Raw genomic sequence first — 16,451 nt, forward strand, 5'->3', positions numbered from 1 at the left:
CTTGTGCATTTACAAAACCCAGGTTGGTTCAAACAATTGGTGTTTTTTTCTATTTAAACTGAAAAACGTTTGTCAAGAGATTTCCTAATGAGGCCACTTTTGTAAAGTTGATGCTTGCATGATCTGGGAGTCTCTCTTTAAGGTCTTCGTCCAGCTTCAATAATTTCCAATTTCTTTAGACTATTTTTTTTTATCTCTGCATGTCTGATGTTATAATCAATAATGAGGGGGACCTTATCCACCCCATCTACGAAATATCAATTATTCATCCCTGGGTCGTTTCCGTGCCCTGTCCATAGCATTTTCAAAAATCTCAACTGGATAGCCTTCATTAAGGAATCGCAACTTAATTTCCCCAATTTGCTCTTCAGAATCCACTATTTCTGAGCAGTTCTTTTTTGCGCTTAACATTTCCCAGAATGGAATGCTCTACCTGAGACTCTTGGGCTGTCCATTATTTCCATGGTGGATGTTATTGTATGATGTTGCTTTGTGATGAATTTTTGTACAAATGCACATTTTTTTAAATGAAAACCTCGATGTCCAAAAATGCAATCCAATTAGGACTGCTGGTATGTGTGAAGGTTAAATTGAGATTATTCTTGTTAAGGGACAGAATGAACAACTCCAGGCTTTTAGAATCTCCTTCCCATAACAAAACAAAATCATCAATTAACTTAGTCCATGATTTAACATGTTCCAGTGCATTCTGATTTTTCATTATCGACACAACATCAGCTTCCCAGAACATCATGAGGAGGTTAGCATATGTTGCGGCAAATAAAGTCCCCATAGCTGTGCATTGCTTTTGCAAATAATGATCTCCATTCAAAATAAAAACATTTTGGAAAGGCAAAAGTCTAGAATCTCGATTAGCATAATGGACTTCTCCAAGTACCTGATTATTTTATCTTGTAGAAAGTGCTTTACAGCTTGTATACCATCTCTGTGCCTGATCGATGTATAAAGTGAGGCCACATCAATTGCAGCCATTAAGTAAGTCTCTTTCCAAGGGAAACTTATGATTGAATGAACAGGGGTATTTTGCAGATTCTTTTCTATTTTTGGTAAGAAATAAATTGTGGGAGTGATTGGATGTTCGGTTTTGAGATATGTGTGTCCTTCATCATCAATGAGTTCTAGATTATGCCATTCCTGTACTTTTTAAGTCTCGGGTAGGCTGTGCACATGCGCAGTCCCGCTGGCGAGATTTAATGACTTGGAGTAGTGAGGTTAAGCCCCGCCCCTCTACTCCATTGGCTGGCCTCCTAAACAGTGGCCAGCCATTATAGAAGAGGTCCCAGTGACATTCTTCTTTGGATCTAAGCCCCGTCCTTTTCGAATTGGGGGGCGTGTTTTTGACTTTCTTTCTAGTCTGTAAACAACATTCAAAAACACGCCCCCAGTCTGAAAAGGACGGGGCTTACAGACAAAAGGCAGTGTCATGGGGAGCGCTCCGCCCAAAGTGCCGGTGAGATTTCTTTGGTAATATCAGGGACTTTTTGACATTCTCATACCCCTAGCGGGTTCCCACCCCGCCGGAGGCGTTGTATTTAATTTTTTAAAAAAAGGAAAAAACAAGACAAAGCTGGCGCCCGTGCCTGATGGTGGGCGGGGCCGGCCGAGACAAGAGAGGAGCCTCGCGGGTTCCCTTTCCGCTTCCCCCGGACTTTGTGACATGCTCATACCCCTAGTGGGTGCCCACCCCGCCAGGGGCTTTGTATCTAATTTTTTTTTTAAAGGAAAAAACGAGCCCAAGACAAGAGAGGAGCCTCGTGGGCTCCATTTCCGCTTCCCTCGGAACAACCCATCCATCCACCCTCCTGCCCCGAGGCAATGCTGACCAGCGCGCCCAGTTGTAACCGGGGCTCCCGGGATGGCACCTTCGAGCTGGCGGCCCGAGTCCCTGTGCGACAAGCTGGGCTGGCGGCTCAGCGAGGAGCAGCAGCTGGAGAGGGACCCGCGGCTCCCCCGCTACGTCTGGAACAGCCTGGTGATCGCCTTCCACATGCCGGGCAAGAGCGAGGTGCTGAGGGTCGAGCTAGGCCGGGTGCGGGCCGGGCTGGAGGCCTGCCCACTGCTGCTCCCCTACAGGCCGCGGGTGTGCAGCGCCCGGGAGCCCGCCAGGGACAAGGCACCCCCGAAGGCGGACAAGGCGGGTGAGTAGAAGTGATCGTCTGTCGTGGTCTGGACCCGTGCCCGCACCTGCCCCGGTCCCTCCCTCTACTCGCGGGTTATAAACACAGGCGTCAGGGGCCCAATGGCTGTAGGACCTCGAATCAACGCCTGGTCTGTAGACAGTGACACCTCTTGTGTCTCCCACAGATGCGCACACCAACCCTCGCTCACCGTCCAGCCCCTACAGATCTCCCCTTCCTCACTGCTGCCCCGCAGCCCTCTCCCTCACCCTGTCCACCCCACAGTCCCATCCCTCACCACGTCCCGTCCAGCCCTCTCCCTCACCATGTCCATCTCCCAGAATCCTCTCGCTCACTCACCCTCACTCACCCTCCAGCCCTCTCCCTCCCTCTCCTCACATTCCGGCTGCACTCCCCGTCCCTGGGGTCTGCCCTCATTTACTGTCCATATTCCCAGCACACACACCCCCACCGTCCGGTCCCTGCAAACCACCCTCCATTCACTGTCCACGCCTGACGGCTCTTTCCCTCTGCACAAACCCTCGCTCACCGTCCAGCCCCTGCAGATCTCCGCCTACTCACTGCTGCCCCGGAGCCCTCTACCTCACCCTGTCCACCCCCACAGTCCAGTCCCTCACCACCTCCCATCCAGCCCCCTCCTGTGTGTGGCTTTGTGTGTGTGTGTGTGTGTGTGTGGCTATGTGTGTGGCTCTGTGTGTGTGTGTGTGTGTGTGTGGCTCTGTGTGTTTGAGTGTGGCATTCACGAGAGATTAAGCTATTGGCCTTGTAAATGACAATGCCATTTATTTATGTTTTAAAAACAACACAAAAATAAAAATGTTGTCATTTACAATGCCAATAGCTCAAACTTTTGCAAAGGCGAGACAGTCGCATTGTAATGCTTGTTTGTGATACTCCAGAGTAACTGTCCACAACTGTGCAAAAGATTGCAGTCACACTGAGTACAAAAGAAATAATGTTCCCAACCATGGAGAGAAATATCTCAGCATGCAGGGACATTGCTGTTTTGTTTTTAATAAATGAAAACTTGTTTTGGAGGGTGGTGTGGGGTGGTTGTTTCTGAAAAACAAAAATTGCCAAACATGTCAACTGTAGTTCCGTGGTTCGTGGGTGTGGTTCGGTGGTTCCGAACCTGTTCAATAAAGGTCGTCGGAAATAGACGATTTTGGTGTCAGCAGACCGCAAATCACAAGTGTACTGTGTACGAGTGTTTTCGCATTAATCGATCAATGAGAACACTACGTATCCAGGGATTTCGTTTGAACCTTCGGGTTCCATTTTGTGTACGGCAGCCATTTTGTGTGGTTGCCCTCACATAGGCCGATGACTGCGGCCGAATGAGTTTTTGGGACACGTACACCTTAGCTGACTTCTGAGTGACCTGGCCGAACTGACTCCCTTGCCCGAGGCTGACCTCGCTGAGCCAGTTCCTTGTTAAACAGCTGGTCAGATAAAGATCAAAGAGTAGGACATGCCAAAGTTTATGGTACACTGCTCCCACCTTTCTATCTTGCTTCCAATCTGTTTCTGTTCCTTCCTTTACGACATAATCACTGATTTGGGTCGAGGGTTTTATGATGGGTTTGTCCGGCCTGATCGAACAAGAATATTGGAATGTGCTTGGTCATTTCTGGTGGGCTGGACAACGGAAAGTGGGATTGACGTTATACGCTACTTTCAAAATGTTAAATTTCTATTGGTCAGTTTGTATGAACCCAATGCTAATTTGGAATGTTGCCTGAGGCTTGATTTTTGGCATAAAAGACCAAGCTCCGCTCATTGAATTTGTGCAGTCTCTAGCGAACCACCCGTGTGTGCTTCGTAGACCTCTGTTCCTGGTTGCAGCCAATAAACTTTGGTCTTTGACGTCATCAAGAAGTGTCCCTTGTCTCTGTTTGCCAAGGCAAGGGAACTCGAAGGCCTCGGGTGGTTTCCCTAACGCCGCTGGGTTCTAAAACCCGGCCCTTCAGTTGGCGCCCACGTGGGGCGACTTCAGCGGTACCGGTCTAAGCCCGAAGATCGTGGAGAGCTTCGTGTGAAAATTCTGGAAGAAGGCCAACCACTTCATCGACCTCTGTATATCGTCGTGGTCCGAATGTCTTTGCTGCAAGGTTCCCCGCCTTCCGGCGGCTACGAAGGACTGCTGCCCTGACTGTCACCCTGTCTTGGAGCCTTAGACGTTTGTAGAGCGAGAAGATTGACGGGTCTTCTGGTGACGCCATCGACATTTCAGTTAAGTATGAGTGGAGCGTCTCCTAGTCCTTAGTTTGTTTTGGTATCCCTTTAGTGGATCGCTTTGATTTGGTACCTGCAGGCCCCAAAGCCAAGGGACTTGTGTATTCGCGGGATTATCGTTTTGAGATTTTCCTTGTAGTTTGAAGCTAGACTAGTGAGCAAGATGCCTGGTCTTAGCAGACTTGGAAAGATATTTGGTTGTGGTTGTTCTAAGGATTCCCGGTTAGAGGATTTGTGTCCGGTTCCTCCAATTGGAACTCCTACATATGAATTGTACGTGAAGCATGGTGTGGGCCCTATTAGTTATAATGAGATTTGGGTAAAATATACTAGAAAAGACGGTGTCCTACGGTGGCCCCGTTACAGTAGTTTTGAAGCTGAGATTTTAGACAATCTCGAAGTGAAGCTGTTCAAGAAGAAAGCCCGGCCGGCAATGTTTGACTCTTTCCGCATATGGCGCAAAGAAGCCAAACAGAAAGAAATTAAATTAGCGAAGAAGAATAAACGAGAATGAGGTATGTCAATGGTACAAGCTGCTATTGCGTATAGGGATAGTGAGGAAGAGCAAGAGAGCGAACAGATGCTTAGGGTGAAGAAGTTAGCGGTAGATAGATGCTACCCAGTTTTGCCGGTAGAGAGCAGGAAGAAAAGACAGAACTTGCAAAAGATCCTTTAATGTAGCACCTATCGAGTTCGCCACCCCCTTATGCACAGAGTGATACCGCACCACCGCCACCAGTTGTGGCTCTGCAACATCCAGTTGTTGTGCCACCTGTAATTCCTCCACAGCCAGCTCCTCTTCCGTTGGCTACTGTTCCTTTGGCGCAGCCTCCTCAGGGGCCGCCAACTTTGCCTCCCCCTTTGTTTGCTACTCCTACGCCTGTCCTTAATACTCCTCCTGTTCCGACTTTGGATTCTTCTACTATTGTTCCGTCTCCCCTTATTCTTTCATCTTCTCCTTCTACTAGACAGCGAATGACTGCTGCTTTTTCTGGTTTCTTTTCTCCTTTGTTGGGACAATTGGGCATGTCTCCTGTGACTGAGTGTAGACAATCACGTAGTCAATTGCCCGACACAGATGAGCGTACAGTTTTGGATCATATGGCACGTAGATGGGTTACGTATACCTCCCAGTATGATCTTGAGGGTATTATGGATATTTTCCGGCAATGGAAAGCACCAAAGCAACGGTACGTCTTTGAAATGATGTGTGTGTTCCTCCATGAACAATGGATTGACGAAGTAGGTAAAGCTCCTGAAGAATTGTATTGTGTACGTTCCGAGTTTGCGAAAGGGACCATTGTGAGTCTTCTCGACATTGAGAGAGCAATTGCGACGTTGTTGTCGTTCTGTAATAATGCTCCTTCTGAGCGATTGTTTGAGCCAGATTCGTCAGTTAGGAGAAAAGCGCGTTAGTATCCGATGCGTGAGGTTCCTCCGGTGTGGAAGGAAGCAGTACAGGCTGATAATGCGTTGAATATTGTAGCTGTGCCTGCGCACTTTCAGCGAGTATGGGTACATGTTCCTTGGAAGCGTGTTGAAGTTTTAGCAACTAAGCAGACTTTACCTGATCCGCGCAAAAATCCGGCGGGATATTATAAAGAGCTCACTCAAACTGTGGGTTTGTGCATCATGAATTTAGCAGACATAGACATGTTGTTTGGCAATGTTGTTCCACAGCCTATCTGGAATGTGATTCGACATACGGATCATGATCAAGAATTGGGTGATACATGGGTTAATATTGTTGCTGCGAATGATAGACAAGTTGGAGGTGCTAAGCCTAAAGATCTGATTACTCAACTCCCTGGTAGAATTATTAACTATATGAAGACTTTGATGCCCGAAGTACGTGTTAATTGGGACAAGTTGTCTGCATGTAAGCAGAAGAAAGACGAGACTGTGTCTGACTTTTTTCACGCGGTTTGAAGAGACTTTTATGGATTATAGTGGTCAGGATATGGCTACCGAGGGTGGCCAGAGATTGTTTGTTGACAAATTTGTGCATAATTTGCTTCCCGAGTTGTGCACTAAGTTGAAGGATTCCGAAAGTGCTTGGCCCGTTTCCACGGCAGCGCAGATTTTAGCTACGGCCCAGTACTATGAAAATAGGCGCAAAGATGAGTTAGAGAAAGCAGATAAGAAGACTAAGGAATTGAAGACTAAAGTTCTTCTACAACAAGCTTATCCACCCCGTACTACTAGTCAGCGCGATTACCAGCAACCTCAGCAATATTCGAGAAACTCGCAATGGAACGAGTCTTCTCAGCAGCGTTTTCCGTATGGGCCTAATCAATGTGCATATTGCAAAGAAGAGGGTCATTTCAAGAATAGTTGCCCGGTTTTGCTACGGCGCACGAATGGTGCTTCTGGTGTATGAGGCAGAGGTGCTCAACAAGCGCGTAGAGCAGCAGTCTTCAATCTGTGGGGCGCGACCCCCAGGGGGGTCGTGGAGTCCTGGGAAGGGGGTCGCAGATTCTGCAGAGTGCAGCTCCTGGCATTAGGCTGATGGAGGGTGCTCACGGAGGCCTAATTCACACCGAGGTGTGAAAAACATCAACGCCTCATTAGCAAGTAAAAGGTCTTTTAAAGACCTGTCAAGTACTTGGGTGTGACTGTGTGTGTGTCCCTGAAGCTGTTTCAGCCGGGCTCACATACACGACCTGGGGGGAGCTGGGGGGCGGGGGGAGCTGGGGGGGCGGGGGGGGTGGCTGGTGGAGTGGCTGTAGTTTAGCCCTTTGAGTTCAAAATATGTTGCGCACCTGGAGCTGTGGGTCCCATGACACGTCTCCCGCCCCCAGCAGGGAGGCACAGAGATGCCCTCCCAAGAGCAGGAAAGAAGAAGGACGACGACGCAGAGAGATACTGATCCCCCCTCCCCCCCTCCCCATGAGAGAGGCACAGAAAAGGTGGGTGGATGAATGATGGGTGTATGGATGGATGACAGGCTGAAGGATGGATGGATGTGTGAAAAGGTGGGTGGATGAATGATGAGTGGATGGATGAATGAAAGGGTGGATGGATGGATGGATGAATGAATGATGGATGTATGGATGGAAGGATGAAAGGGTGGATGGATGAAGGATAGATTGGTGAAGGATAGATGTATGGATGGAAGAATGAAAGGGTGGACGGATGAAGGATGGATGGATGAAAGGGTGGATGGATGTGTAAAAAGATGGGTGGATGAATGATGGGTGAATGGATGGATGGATGAATGATGGATGTATGGATGGAAGGATGAAAGGGTGGATGGATGAAGGATGGATGTATGGATGGGAGGATGAAAGGGTGGATGAATGAAGGATGGATGGATGTATGCATGGATGGGTGGATGGATGAAGGATGGATGGATGTATGGATGGGAGGATGAAAGGGTGGGCGGATGGATGTATGGATGGATAAAAGGTTGCATGGATGGATGAATGATGCATGGATGGATGTGTGAAAAGGTGGGGGGATGAATGATGGGTGGATGGATGAAAGGGTGGGTGGACGGATGTATGGATGAAAGGGTGGATGGATGGATGAAGGATGGATGTATGGATGGGAGGATGAAAGGGTGGATGGATGAAGGATAAATGTATGGATAGGAGGATGAAAGGGTGGATGGATGAAGGATGGATGTATGGATCGGAGGATGGAAGGGTGGATGGATGTATGAATGGATAAAAGGCTGCATGGATGAATGATGGATGGATGTGTGAAAAGGTGGGTGGATTATTGATGGGTGGATGGAAGGAAGGGTAGATGGGTCAATGGATGGATAAAAGGGTGGATGGATGAATGATGGATGTGTGGATGGATGGATGTGTGAAAAGGTGGGTGGGTGAATGATGAGTGAATGGATGAATGAAAGGGTGGATGGATGGATGAATGATGGATTTATGGATGGAAGGATGAAAGGGTGGATGGATGAAGGATAGATTGGTGAAGGATAGATGTATGGATGGAAGAATGAAATGGTGGACGGATGAAGGATGGATGGATGAAAGGGTGGATGGATGAATGATGTATGGATGGATGTGTGAAAAGGTGGGGGGATGAATGATGGGTAGATGGATGGATGAAAGGGTGGGTGGATGGATGTATGGATGAAAAGGTGGTTGGATGATGGATGGGAGGATGAAAGAGTGGATGGGTGAAGGATGGATGTATGGATGGGAAGATGAAAGGGTGGATGGATGGATGAATGGATAAAAGGTTGCATGGATGAATGATGGATGGATGTGTGAAAAGGTGGGTGGATGAATGATGGGTGGATGGAAGGAAGGGTGGATGGGTAAAGGATGGATGTAGGGATGGATGGAAGGATGAAAGGGTGGATGGATGAAGGATGGATGTATGGATGAAAGGGTGGATGGATGGATGTGTGAAAGTGTGGGTGGATGAATGATGGAGGGATGTGATGAGGTCTAACAGACGCATTTATGGTTGTCAAAAGTTGATGAAGAGGAGTACCAGTTTCTAGAAACTTTTGTCGGAAGGGGGTCCTTACGCCTAAAAAGGTTTTACAAGGGGGTCTCGGCATCAAAAAGTTTGAAGACCTCTGGCGTAGAGGTAGAGGTCGCGGACAGAACGTACGTTCTTTGCCTCCACAGAACTTGATGAATAGTTTTGATCAACAGCAAGGTTCGTCTGGTAGGACGACACAGTACTATATGGATGATTACTATGTTGAAGGTGACGAAATGGATGGTAATGATTGTTAGGACAGCCATGGACAAAGAGAGGGAGTTGTTTCAGTTCCAGTAGATCAGAGTGGACCCTATGTTGAAGTGATTGCATCAGGTGTGTCAGAACCTTTTCTGCTAGATACTGGTGCTACAAAGAGTTCTATTATGCACTCTAAACTCCCTGGCGCACCTTTGTCTGGCTTTAATAATGTTTCTGTAGGTTTTTCTGGCGCCCCCGTTACAAATCCGATTTCTGCTCCATTGTCTCTTTCTGTTGGACCTCGTAAGTTCGAAGCACCCCTTCTTTTGACTACAGGTTGTAATGAGAATCTGTTGGGATTGGATTTATTGAAGAGATTGTATGCGACACTGTATTGTTCTCCATTAGGAGTACTTCTTACCTTAGGTGAGAGAGTGATCTCTCCGATGTACATGTCGAAAGATAGTCTTCCACCTGAATTGTCTTCTTTACCAGATTCATTGTGGGCTACTGGTCCGAATGATGTGGGCCTACTGGAAATTCCCCCATATGTTGTGACACTGAAGGCGAATGCTAAATTACCGCGCATTCCACAGTACCATATCTCGAGTGATGGTGAGCGTGCACTTTTATCGATTATTTATGATCTGATCGAAAAGGGTGTCATTGAGGAAACGAGAGGTAATGTTTGCAATAGTCCCGTTTTGCCTGTTCTGAAGAGAACTGATTCTTCACAGCCTCCTGTATATAGGTTTGTCATCGATCTTCGCGAAGTGAACAAGATTGTTGTTCCACAATTTCCTGTTGTGCCTGATATCACTGCCTTGTTGACTATGATTCCGGCTACAGCCACATGGTTTTCGGTGATCAACTTGAAGAATGCTTTCGTCAGTATCCCGATTGCCATGGAGAGTAGGGACATCTTTGGATTCTCTTTAGGAGGACGAAGTTTCCGCTTTAAGCGTGCTCCTCAAGGCTATTGTGAGAGTCCATCGATCCATAGTCAGGCTTTGATGACACAACTTGATCTGTTGGTTTTACCTGATGGTGCAGCCCTTATCCAATATGTTGATGACTTGCTAGTTGCCGCTGATACTGAAGAGATTTGTAGGGAAGCCACTTTGTCGTTGTTACGCCACTTGTCTGATTTTCATCACAAAGTTTCTCTCTCCAAGTTGCAATATTGTCGACAAGAAGTAACCTGCCTAGGTCACCTCTTATTGAAGGAGGGAAGGTAACTCACCCCAGAGAGAATTCAAGCTATTGTGAAAATGAGTGTGCCTACGACACAGAGAGAAGTACGTGCGTTTTTGGGTATTACGTCGTACTGTAGACAGTGGATCCCTAATTTTTCTTTGTTAGCGAAGCCTTTGATAGCTCTTACTGTTAAGGATACTCCAAATCCTATTCCTTGGACTGACGAATGTCAAAAGAGCTTTTCTGAATTCCGCAATGCGTTGTGTTCGGCTCCTGTGTTGGGTACTCCCGACTACAGTAAGCCCTTCACATTGTATGTCCACGAGAGAGAGGGATGTGCATTGTCAGTGTTGACTCAGCAGTTTGGCGATAAGCAACGTCCATGTGCTTACTTTTCGTCGACTTTAGATCCGGTAGCTAGAGCGTTGCCGAGTTGCTTGAGAGCTACGGCGGCAGCGGCTGTTTCAATTCGACAGTCTGCTGGTTTGGTTATGGATAACACGTTAGTAGTCATGGTTCCACATGCAGTGGATACCTTGTTGAACCATACGAAGACACAGCATTTAACTAGTGCTCGGTTGTCGGGTTACGAGTTGACGTTGTTAGCGAGTCATGTGCAATTTAAACAATGCAACACATTGAATCCAGCTACGTTGTTGCCAATTGCAGTTGAGACAGATATTGAAGAACAACATGATTGTTTTCTCAGAACTGAAGAAGAAACGAAAGGGAGAGTAGATTTAAGAGATACTCCTCTTCCAGAGTGTGATGATACTATGTGGGTTGATGGTTTGTGCTTTAAGTTGCCGAATGGTGATACGACTGCAGCATATGCTGTTACGACTTTGCATATGATTGTTGAAGCTGCACGTATTCCGCATAATTCAGCACAAGCAGCGGAGTTGATTGCATTAACGAGAGCATGTGTGTTGGCGAAAGGAAAACGAGTGAATGTGTATACTGACAGCCAATATGCCTTTGGCGTGGCTCATAGCTCTGGACGTTTGTGGCGTGAACGTGGATTCTTGACTTCGCATGGAACGAAGATCCAGCATGGACAGTTGATGATAGAATCTCTTACTTTGCCATTGCAAGTAGCGATTGTGAAATGCAGTGCCCATAAGAATGTTAGGGATGATGTTGGTCGCAGAAATGCGTTTTCGGATGAAGTCGCAAAAGAAACTGCGAGGAATGTGATGAGTCGAATGTATGTAGCAGGTCCGGCGAGATGGGTTCCAGAGAAGAGTATGTGTGAAGATACGATTGAGAGTGTGAAATCCATTCAAGCTGAAGCTACAGAGAAAGAGTTGAATGAATGGAGAGAAAGTAAGGGTAGATTGGATTCGAATGGTTGTTGGACTGATTTGTTCGAACATCAAAGATGGTTGTTGCCTGACGCGTATGTGCTTCCAGTTGTTACAATGGCTCATGGCATGGCACATATCAGCGTGAAAGGGATTTGTAAGTTGTTGGCTCCGGTTTGGCAGAATGCGGGAATTCCAAAATGTGCAGAGAATTTGGTCAAGAACTGTATGGTGTGTTTGATGTATAATCCTGGTAAGGGACCTCCAACACCAGCTGGTCATTTTGCTCCTCCTACGTATCCGTTCGAGGCTTTGCAGCTAGATTTTATCCACATGGAGAGATGCAACAACTTGAAATATGTTTTAGTGGTTGTTTGCTCCTTTTCTAGATGGGTAGAGGCTTATCCCCTTAAGGACAATACTGCCTTGTCCACAGCGAAAGTCCTGATAAAAGAGTTTTTCCCTAGATTTGGAATGCCGAGAATTATCTGGAGTGACAATGGGAGTGAATTTGTGGGTCAAGTCATGAAGAGAGTGTGTGTGGGACTAGGTATCCGGCAGAAGTTCCACGCTGCAAATCATCCCCAATCAGCTGGTTTAGTCGAGTGCTATAATGGCACTTTAAAGCTAAAGTCAGCTAAAATCCAAGCGAGCACTGGTTTACAATGGCCAGATGCTTTGCCTTTAGCGCTTTTGTCCACAAGAATGACTGTGCATTCGAGAATGGGTCTGAGTCCATACGAGGTGGTCTTTGGCCGCCCAGCAAATATTTGGAGTGTGCCAAGGCCAACCAGGTTCAGTGAAATTGAGTACCCTGTGTTGCTTGATTACTTGCGCGAACTGACGACTAAATTGCGTGTTTTACACCAACAGGTGCACGATAGCCTACCACAAGTTACTGAGGATCCAGGCCACGCTATTGAACCTGGAAGTTGGGTGTTTATAAAGAATTTTCAGCGGAGCAAGAACGATCAGCCCCGCTGGACAGGACCCTATCAAGTGCTACTGTCGACACGTTCTGCAGTTCGAGTGCAAGGCAAGAAAAACTGGATCCACGGTGTACACTGTAAGTGAGCACCATTGCCCTTACCGTACGATCAGTGGGTCCAGGAGGGACTTCCAGACTCTGAAACAGACACTATTCTACGATGTTTGCCATTCAGCGATGCTTGTTTGATTGGTACGAACTCTGAGAGACAAAGTGATGATCTTTTACAAGAAGCTGTGCCTCCTTTGAATCGATTGAACACTACTGAGCCTGATTTGTTGTTCAAAGATCAAGAATTGCCTGGAAGAAGCCGCTATAATTTGTGACCGAGAGTCATGGACAAATAAAGATAAATAAAGTTTTTATGATTTTTCTGTTTGCAGGTTAACTCTCCACCGAGGATCTACTCATTTTTGTTTTTCGAACCGCCATCCGGGTTCAGCTGCAGGGTCGCGGTGCCTAAGTCTTTGGAGTGCAAGCCTGAGACACTAGGTCGAGGGTTCTGGTTGGCCTAAGGGAGTTGCCCTGGGTAGACAGAGGCATTCCTTAGCATAGAACACCCTACCATTGCGAGCAGCATATTTAGTTAGGATGGATTTCTTCGAGTTGGAGGGACCCGCAAAGACAATGGTTTTTAGAAAAAAGATATGCAAATTAATATCAAAGAAACGTTTTTAATACCGTGTGTATTTTTTCGATTGAGTTTAATGATATTTATAATTGGTTATGTGACATTCTCTTTTAAAGTGACGTTTGTTCCCACTGTGCAACCTACACCTCCACCTACTATTTCTTGGAGTGGAGAAGTGTGGCTCACTGGTTAGAGGAGGCAGACCTGGAAGCAGAGGTCAGCCCGGGACCAGGGTTCAATTCCCGGCTCGGCAGGGTCTTGAGTCCTAGAATGTGCACGGACTCGACAATTCTCGCTCCGGTGCCTACTCGATTCACGGGTTCACACTCTGCGACTCTGGGCAATAGCTTGCTTAATCTCCACAACGGGCCCTCGCGGTGGGATGCCTGACTTTCACCTTGTGGATACCCTGCCGGGGTTATCTCACAGGGGAATACCAGGACGGGTTCCCTAAGCAAGCGCTTAGATACCGGGTCGGTGATTTGCGCTATATAAATACATGTACATTCTCATTCTTTTCATCCTTTGCCTGAACATGAGGTAGTTAGACGACTGGAATTTGCCAATAATTCCTTTATTCAACTTTTGCACCAACACCAGTTAGTGATAAACAGGACAAACTGTTGGATTTGTGGTTTAATGCCCCATACGACTGATAAGGGTATTCCGTACTTAGTTTTGCCTTTTAGTTTAAATGGTTCGATTTGGGCTTACAGAACAATGTTCATTTATGCCCATAGTGTTTATCCTCAACGTTCACCGAAGGATAATCCGAAGAATAGTGCAGTTGCTAGAGGCATAGTCGACATGGTTAAAGGGACTAATGCCGTTGAAACTATTCCGATAGATGAGAAGCAGCCATATAGTGGTTGGGATATTACTGGATATGGAGTTAGTCTGAGTGTTAACCAGCGAGCGAAAAGTTCTCCACCGATTTGGATAGTGCCCCATCAGGGTCGCTATTGTCTGCAGGGTAATGGCAAGAATCCAAGAGCTCAGCTAGGGAAGAACGTTTGTACTGATACTTACGTATTTACGTCCCAGTCTTCCCCAGCATTTTTAGCCACTAAGGGTACCTACTTTTTTTGCTATGACAAAGCGTATACATGGTTGCCCCCTGATTTTTCGGGCACATGTTTTGTTTCTTTCCTGTTGCCTCCCACTTTTACAGCTGCGGCAGATTACCATAAAACGAGAGTTGCTAGAGGTGTCTTTAGTCAAGAAGACACTGCAGGGCAAGAGTTGGGAGATTTCTTTAAGGGTTTTCTGCCGTTCTGGGGACCAATGGCTAACAGCAGGAATATTCGCCAGTTGACGAGAGGGGTTGAGTCCACCATAGTCGAAACTGCTGGTGCCCTTAGTAACTTGACTGCTGAGCTCCAGTCGGATAGACGTATGACACTTCAAAATAGAGTTGCCCTTGATGGTATACTAGCAGATCGAGGTGGAGTTTGTAAACTGATTCAATCGAGCTGCTGCGTTTTCATTCCAGACAACGCTCCGTCAGTCTTCCAGGCCATTTCCAAGCTACATAAGATCTCCGATTCTGTCCATTTGAACAAAGGAGATTGGTCGTTGATGGGATGGTTATGGGGATTGATATCCACTTGGGGTTGGAAGATTTTGATGGTCATTGGGATGGTCTTAGCTATCCTTTTCCTGTTCTGTCTCTGTGTACAGTGTGCTCCTCCTATTTGTGGCCTCTGTGCTACTTCGTGTGCCAGGAGACCTGTCCAGAGAGAGGTACTAAGTAATAGGATGATGCTACAGCAACATATTGATGATCTGATGAATATAGATCCAGATTCAGATTGACATGGGTTTGGGTCTGTTGCCTATGTAAGGGCAAAAGGAGGGTCTGTAGTTCCGTGGTTCGGTGGTTCCGAACCCGTTCAATAAAGGTTGTCGGAAATAGACGATTTTGGTGTCAGCAGACCGCAAATCACGAGTGTAGAGTGTACAAGTGTTTTCGCATTAATCAATCAATGAGAACACTACGTATCCAGGGATTTCGTTTGAACCTTCGGGTTCCATTTTGTGTACGGCAGCCATTTTGTGTGGTTGCCCTCACATAGGCCGATGACTGCGGCCGAACGAGTCTTTGGGACACGTACACCTTAGCTGACTTCTGAGTGACCTGGCCGAACTGACTCCCTTGCCCGAGGCTGACCTCGCTGAGCCAGTTCCTTGTTAAACAGCTGGTCAGATAAAGATCAAAGAGTAGGCCATGCCGAAGTTTATGGTACACTGCTCCCACCTTTCTATCTTGTTTCCAATCTGTTTCTGTTCCTTCCTTTACGACATAATCACTGATTTGGGTCGAGGGTTTTATGATGGGTTTGTCCGGCCTGATCGAACAAGAATATTGGAATGTGCTTGGTCATTTCTGGTGGGCTGGACAACGGAAAGTGGGATTGTCGTCATACGCTACTTTCAAAATGTTACATTTCTATTGGTCAGTTTGTATGAACCCAATGCTAATTTGGAATGTTGCCTGAGGCTTGATTTTTGGCATAAAAGACCATGCTCCGCTCATTGAATTTGTGCAGTCTCTAGCGAACAACCCGTGTGTGCTTCGTAGACCTCTGTTCCTGGTTGCAGCCAATAAACTTTGGTCTTTGACGTCATCAAGAAGGGTCCCGTGTCTCTGTTTGCCAAGGCAGGGGAACTCCCAGCTCCTTCAAGGAGGCCATTCTGGTGCCTCTGTTGAAGAAGCCTATCGTCCTATCTCTCTCTTGCCTTTTTTCTCTAAAATCTTGGAAGCCCATGTCACTGCCTGTCTCTCAAGGTTCATCGAGAGCTCCAACTTCCTCGAGGCCAACCAGGCCGGCTTCCGTCCCGGCCACTCTACGGAGACTGTGATCCTGGCCGTCTTGGATGCCTTGAGAGACGGAGCTGACAAGGGTACCCCCCAGGCCTTGGTATTATTAGATCTGTCGGCCGCCTTCGACACGGTGGACCACAACATCCTTCTCCACCGTGTCGAGCAGGCCGGCATCCAGGGCCTGGCACTGGCATGGGTCAAGTCCTTTCTTACCGGGAGATCCCAGACCCTCAGCCTAGGCACTTTTAGGGCTCCTAGGGAGCACCTGCCTTGTGGGGTCCCCCAGGGCTCCTCTTTATCCCCTCTTCTCTTCAATCTCTATCTTCGCCTTCTTCTTTTTTCTCTGAGGCAGTGGGACGTCACCGTTTTTAATTACGCGGACGACCTGCAACTCATCTTTCCTTTAAACTCCCCCTCTGCTATTCCTAACTTCCAGGCAGTTATGTCCCATATCCTT

This window comes from Lissotriton vulgaris, chromosome 2_1 (genome assembly GCF_964263255.1).
Source record: "Lissotriton vulgaris chromosome 2_1, aLisVul1.2, whole genome shotgun sequence".
NCBI classification, from domain to species: Eukaryota; Metazoa; Chordata; class Amphibia; order Caudata; family Salamandridae; genus Lissotriton; species Lissotriton vulgaris.